Source organism: Chenopodium album, chromosome 7, assembly GCF_948465745.1.
Source record: "Chenopodium album chromosome 7, dcCheAlbu1.1, whole genome shotgun sequence".
Classification (NCBI taxonomy): Eukaryota; Viridiplantae; Streptophyta; class Magnoliopsida; order Caryophyllales; family Amaranthaceae; genus Chenopodium; species Chenopodium album.
In genome coordinates, this window is record NC_137840.1 from 24,379,959 (window position 1) to 24,386,900 (window position 6,942).

Consider the following 6,942-nt stretch of genomic DNA (forward strand, 5'->3'; position numbering starts at 1 on the left):
TCTTCGTTTAGAACACTTATGAACTCGTTCTTGTTCGGGAACCTCCACTGTAGTAATAAAATGTCAAAGGGGTGAGTGTTTAGGACAAGAGGGGTTAGGTAGCACAAGTTCACAAGTTTTTCTGCCGGAGTTTAGGGTTAATTTATGTGTGTTTAAGCCTTGGATTAAGCCTCTATTTATAGGGAATTGGTAAGTTTTAGGGTTTTGAACATTCTTTCGCAGAAGGTGTCGCACGCAACTGGATAAGTTGCGCGCGGCAACCCATCGCATGTGATTGAGCTGCGCTGCTATAGACAGCACAACTAATTGTCTTGCGCGCGGCTTTATGACAAGATTCGATTTTCCAATTTTTTGAAATTCTAAATCTTTCACGAGTGTTACGTGCAACTGAATTAGATGCGCGCACCGGCCCAGCACAACTCCTTGAGATGCGCGTGTTATTTTCTGCGGCAACATTTATTTTAACCTAGATGCTCCTAAATCCGTCATTATTGGGTTTTAAGCACGGGCTTAAGCCTAATTATGATCGAATTTAGTTAAATGGACTTTGTTTCTTGGTTTGGGCCAGTTTTTTGTGTTTTGTGGTTTTAACCAGTTATCCATAAGCATTCTTCACTTTGATCCAACAAAAAGATGATTTTATTTATTGTCATTGCATTTCCTTTTATAAAAAATTGGATCATCCCACAAATAGTGTCGGGCTTCTCTCTTGAGTTTCTTCCACTAATTCTTCAAAAAATAAGGTGGAAACTCCGCACATGCTAAAAAATTAATCAAATCGGCAAACCAAGGGAGTTCCTTCACATGAATGGCATATATAAAATCATCAAGCATCCTATCTTCAATAGGAGAACCATCATCTTGGACTTGAGAGTCCTCAAGGCAAGAAAGGTTATCCACCACAACATTCTTCGCCCCTTTCTTGTCTCTAACCTCAATATCAAAGGTTTAAAATTCAAGCACTGATCGAAGAAATCTAGGCTTTGATTCTTTCTTAGCAAAGAGATACTTGAGAGCCGCATGATCCGTCAAAATAATATTCTTGGAACCCAACAAATAACAACGGAATTTCTCAAAAGGATGCACAATTGCCAAAAACTCCTTTTTCGTTGTTATGTAGTTTCGTTGAGCTCCATTGAGAGTTTTTGACACATAATAGATTACATGTAGCTTCTTATCAACTCTTTGACCCAAAAAACCTCCAATAGCCGTATCACTAGCATCACACATTAATTCAAAAGGTAAATCCCATCTCGGGGCTTAGACTATGGGGGTGGAAGTCAAAGCTTTCATCAATTTGTTGAATGCTTCCAAGCATCTATCATCAAACAAGAACTCAACATCGTTATGAAGAAGATCATTGAGGGTCTTATAAATTAGAGAGAAATCCTTGATGAATCTCTTATGGAACAAGGCATGCCCCAAGAAAGATCTCACACCTTTCACATTGACCAGAAGTGGAAGCTTTTCAATGACACAACACTTTGCTCGGTCCACATCAATTCCCTTGTGAGAGCTCTTATGACCAAGGACAATTCCTTCCTCAACCATAAAGTTACATTTCTCCCAATTCAAGACTAGATTCACTATCTCACATCGAGCCAAACAGTTTTCAAGATTCTCAAGACAAGCCTTAAATGAAACATCTCCCACCGAAAAATCATCCATAATACTTCATTTCTTCTTCAAACATATCTCCAAAAATGCTCATCATAGCGCCGTTGAAAGGTGGCGGGGGCGTTGCAAAGCTTAAATGGTATTCTCCTATAGGAAAAAGTTCCATATGGGCAAGTAAAAGTTGTTTTCTCTTGCTCATCCAGATGAATAGGAATTTGAAAGAAACCGGAGTAGCCATAAAAAAACAATAATACTTGTGCCTTGTTAGTCTTTCAAGCATTTGATCAATATAGGAAAGGGGGAAATGATCCTTTTTGGTGGATGTGTTTAGACGTTGATAATCTATACACATCCTCCATCTCGTGACCATACTTGTAGGAATGAGTATACCTTTCTCATTCTCTACAACAGTCATGTCTCCTTTCATTAGGACAACGTGGACCAAAGAAACCCACCTTCAGCTAGAGATGGGGAATATGATTCCCGCATCCAATATCATGGTGATTTCCTTCTTGACCACCTCCCTAATTTGAGGGTGAAGCTTTCGTTGTATTTCAATGTTTGGTGGGGCATTATCCTCAAGGATGATGTGGTGAATGCATAAGGCACGACTAATACCCTTGATGTCATCAATGGTATTGCCCAAATCACCTTGGTGCTTTCTCAATACACCACATAACTTTTAGGTTTGGCTCTCACTTAATGAGAAACTAACAATCACGGGAAAAGTTGAGTTAGGGCCTAAGAATACAAATCTAAGGTGTGATTGAAGATGTTTGAGCTCAACCATGGGGACACCTTTACCTTCCTTTGATGTAGCCGCTTGCAATGCTTCTTGGCTAGTAATTTTCATGCACATTTACTCATCAACATGTTAAAGGCTTCCATTGAGCACATCTGCATATAATGTCATCTCCTTGCTAGGAGCACCTATATTTTCCTTATTAAACAAAACATTCTCAAGAGCATCGTTTGAGGTGAGCAATTGCTTATACATGGAAGACACAACATGATCAAGAGAGTCAATCATCATACAATTCTCCAAACAAGAACATGAATACTTCATACTATCATTTAAGTAAAATTCTATCACCTTATCTCTTACTTTAAGTGAAATTTTTGCACTCTTGACATCTATCATAGCACCCGAAGTAGCGAGGAAGGGTATCCCTAGAATTATAGGAATGCTAGCATCTTCGTCCATTTCAAGCACCACAAAATCCACTGGAAAAACAAATTTTCCATCCCTTAAATGGACATCCTCCACCTTACCCTTAAGAAACTTGATTGACCTATCGGCCAATTGCAAAGTGATGTTAGTAGGTAAAAGTTCCCCTAGTTCAAATCTTTGGTACACCGAATATGGCATAGGGCTAACACTAGCTCCTAGGTTACATAAGGTATTGTCGATTTGCATTTTGAAAATGGCACAAGTGATGAAAAATTTTTCGGGATCTTTTAGCCTAGGTGGAATCTTGTTCATTATGATTACACTACAATTCTCGGTGAAGTTCACCCTCTCCACAACATCACAAGTCCTCCTATCGCTCAAAATGTCTTTGAGGAATTTTTTCATAGTTAGGCATTTAGGTGACAACATCGGTAAATGGTAGAGAAAGGTAAAGTTGCTTGAGCATGTCAATAAATGTTCCAAATTGTTCATCAAACTTATGTCTCATGAATCTTTGTGGATATGGAAGCTTAGGTTTCACAACTTCTCTCCCTTCTTTCACCTCCTTGGGTTGCTCTACCATCACTTTACTCAAAGAAGCACCATCTCCCTCATTGGCACTCTTCTCACTCTCGCTCTTGCTAGGTAAACTCTCCTCAAGTACCTTACTACTCCCTATTACTATGGCATTAACGGGTATCTTAGGCTCGAGGCCTTGAGAAGGTAAAGTAGAAGGACTTGCATGGTCATTCAAAGCATTCGCAAGTTGAGAGATTTGGTTTTCAAGCATCTTATTGTGGGTCATCATTTCATTAAAGTTCTTGTCACTCACCGCCATATAAGTGTTAAACAACTTGGTTTGGTTTTCAATGATTTCTGCCAAGTTAGTCCTAGAAGAAGAAGAAGAAGAAGAAGAAGAAGAAGAAGAAGAAGAAGAAGAAGAAGAGGATTGAACATAGGAATTATCATTTTGGGTCTTTGGAGAAAATTTGGGTAGGGGACCCCTTTGAGCATTGTTTTGAAAATTTCCCCTATTTTGATTGTTCTAATTACCTCTTCCTTGATTTTGACCATAACCTTGATTGTGGTTACCATAACCTTTGTTATAATTACCGTAATTTTTGTTTTAATTTTGGCTATTATAACCTTGGTTGTTATAGTTACCTTGGGAATTTTGGATCCCTTGGTTCCTATTACCACCACCTTGGTTATAGTTGTCAATATTCCCATGATTGTGGTAATTCCTATTCCATTAACCTCTTTTATTCTCAAACCTAGAATCATTATTGTTTGAAACATAATTGACATGATCATTCACATTTTTATCTTGATCATCAAAAATATCCATACATGCATAGGGGTATTTAGATGCATCATGATCATACAATCCACAAACACCACAAAACAAGCAACCACTAGGCATGTTACTAGAAGAGGAAAAGGGTTGAGAATTAGAAGACATACCTCTCCCCTTAGATTGGGAAGGAAGACTCAAAACTTGGGAGGTAGCACTTTCCAACTTTTCCTTGATAGCGGACATTTGCTTCCCCAAGTTTGTCATTTGTGAGGAACGATTGTTGATTGCATTTAGATGATCAACCGAGTACACCGAAGAGCTACTCTTGCTAGTTGACTCCCTTCCGTATCTTGTCAATCTCTATAGTACGTCACTACGTCTTAAATTATGTCTACCACTTCCTCCTCCGTTTTATTCATAATGAGACCTTCGGCTCCTCCATCAAGACATGACTTTCCTTGAGGACTTAGGCCACCAAGAAGATTTGAATAATTCACTAAGTAGGAATTCCGTGTTGAGGACATTCTCTTTGATTTTCTTTATATCTCTCTTATTCTTCATAGAGGCTTTCACTAGGCCTTTGCTTGAAAACTTGAATCAAAGCTCTAGCCTCTGCCATTTTCTTTTGTGGATAGAAACGAAATAGAAATTCCTTGGTCACTTCGTCCCATTTCCTTAGAGAATTGGGTTTGACCTCTTTGGCTAGCCATTCCAAGGTACGCCCAATGAGAGAAAAGGGAAAAAGCTTGAGGCGGATAAACTCTTGGGAAATTCCATTTACTTTGATAGTGTTGCAATACTTTTCGAACTCTTTGAGATGATTTAGTGAGCTTTCATGCTTGGCCCCACTAAATTGTCGCCTCTCTATCAAAGTGATCATTGTCGGTCTTATTTCAAAGTCATTTGCCGGTGTTATAGGTGGAGCAATCCCATTTTCAAACCTATATGTACCCGGAATCCTCAATTCCATCAATGCCACTCTTGAATTTTCTCCCATCCATGCTTGTTCTTCTTATTATGGTTCTTCTTCAATTGAAGGGCTAGAACTCAAAGATTGTCTAGCAACTCTTATCCTAGCAATTGTCCTCTCAATCTCCGGATCAAGTGGAACTACTGAACGACCACATGCTCTATGCATACAATCTCAAAACAAACAATTAGTAGCACGGCTACAAATGTAGCCAAAGAGAAAAAAATCTTTTAACTAATATTTTCCAATTAATATGAAGTAGACTCAACAACTATAACAAAGCACCAATATCATTCCTCGGCAACGGCGCCATTTTGACGTAGGGAAAATGTAGGTCATTTTCTAATCTCCCCTACAGCCAAACAAATTTATAATCACTTAACCAATCTAATAAGAGTATAAGGTAAGTCAAGGGTCGAACCCAAAGGAATGAATAGGAGAAAGCTATAGCCTAGGTCAAGCTACTTCGAAAATTGTAAGAAGAATTGGATTGTAACTAAGGTATCAAAAGACTAAACAAATTCAATAAGCTAAACACTAGGGATATAGGTTCCACATGCAAGCTCAATGATTATGCTAATTGATGGATGACTCAATTGATTCAAACATTGCAAAGGATAAACAATAGTTGCAACTAATAGAATCCAAAAGCTATTTTCTATAAGCCAAGCTAGGGTTCAATAAGAATGGCTAACAAGGAAAATCACAATCAAATTCAATCAATTAAAGAAATTCTCAAATCAAGGGTTCATGTCATTGAAATTTGTTATGCAATATAGATTAATCTTATAGGTTGATCTCTCCTAGTCTAATTAATCACATGCACAACTTTGTCAACTAATTTAATTGCAACAATTCAATCAACCAAGAATCATCAACTAGCAATAATCATCAATCAAGCATGCTTCCCCTTCTCCTTAGCTACTAATCTACTCACTAACAATGGTCGAATTCAAAAACAAAGAAAATTGAATCACAAACATCATCATTTCAAGCTCAATCAAAGAGAAAATCAAACATTTAACAAATTCTCAATCAAAGATCAAAAATCAAATCAAACATTCAAGAATTAAAAGAAATAATAAACAAAAGTAAATTAAAAGGAAATAAATCTCACAAACTTCCATTGATTAAAGATGAAATTAAAGCTCAAAGTAGAAATCAAAGATAAAATTGAAGTACCAAACAAGTAATCTCAATTTTCTCTTTTATACTTTCTCTCTCTTCTAATTCAGGAAATAAGTCTCAAGTTCATATAAAATCGTCCACCCCTAAAAATGAAAAATCAAGTCTATTTATAATAAATCGAGCGAAGGGAGGTGGAACACCCCCGTGTGCACGCACCAGCCCACTGTGCGCACGCACAACAGGGTCTACGCGCACGCACAGAGGGGCCTGCGCACGCGCACCCCTGCTGTGGTGCTCGTGGATTGGCTTCCCTTGCTCGCTCATTAATCCTTGCGCTCTCGTGCATCCTCATCGTTGGTGCTCTCGAGGTGATGCCCCCCGAGGAGGGCTGCTTATAAATCTTCAAAATTTGCGCACTCCGGACCTAAAATCAATAAGAAAACATCCGTAAGAGAGCGACAAACAAGATTTTAAACTTCACTTGCAAGAAATCAAGAAAAAGTAACAGAGAAAGCTAAAAGATTAGAATTTATACTAAAATAGCTAATTAAGAACAAAAACCATGAAAAACTCATAAAGGTGAACAGAAAACAATAATGAGCTATAAAGACGAAAAATAAGAGAAAACTAGAAAGATTATAAGAAAATAAAACGAGAAATATAGAAAAAGAATCGAAAACTACTCTATTGTGCGCCATAAATGACGCTCATCAGTGAAAAAGAGTGAGGAGCCTTTTGAGGAGGAAAGAAGGAGAGGTG

The 6,942-nt window shown here is 37.9% G+C and overlaps 1 non-coding gene across 1 annotated transcript; it reads left to right on the plus strand.

The window, feature by feature from the left end:
• Positions 1-4,591: 4,591 nt before the first annotated feature.
• LOC145641296 (small nucleolar RNA R71) lies at positions 4,592-4,697 on the plus strand. The gene has a single exon (XR_014115343.1). It is a non-coding gene; the product is annotated as a small nucleolar RNA R71 (small nucleolar RNA).
• Positions 4,698-6,942: the final 2,245 nt, after the last annotated feature.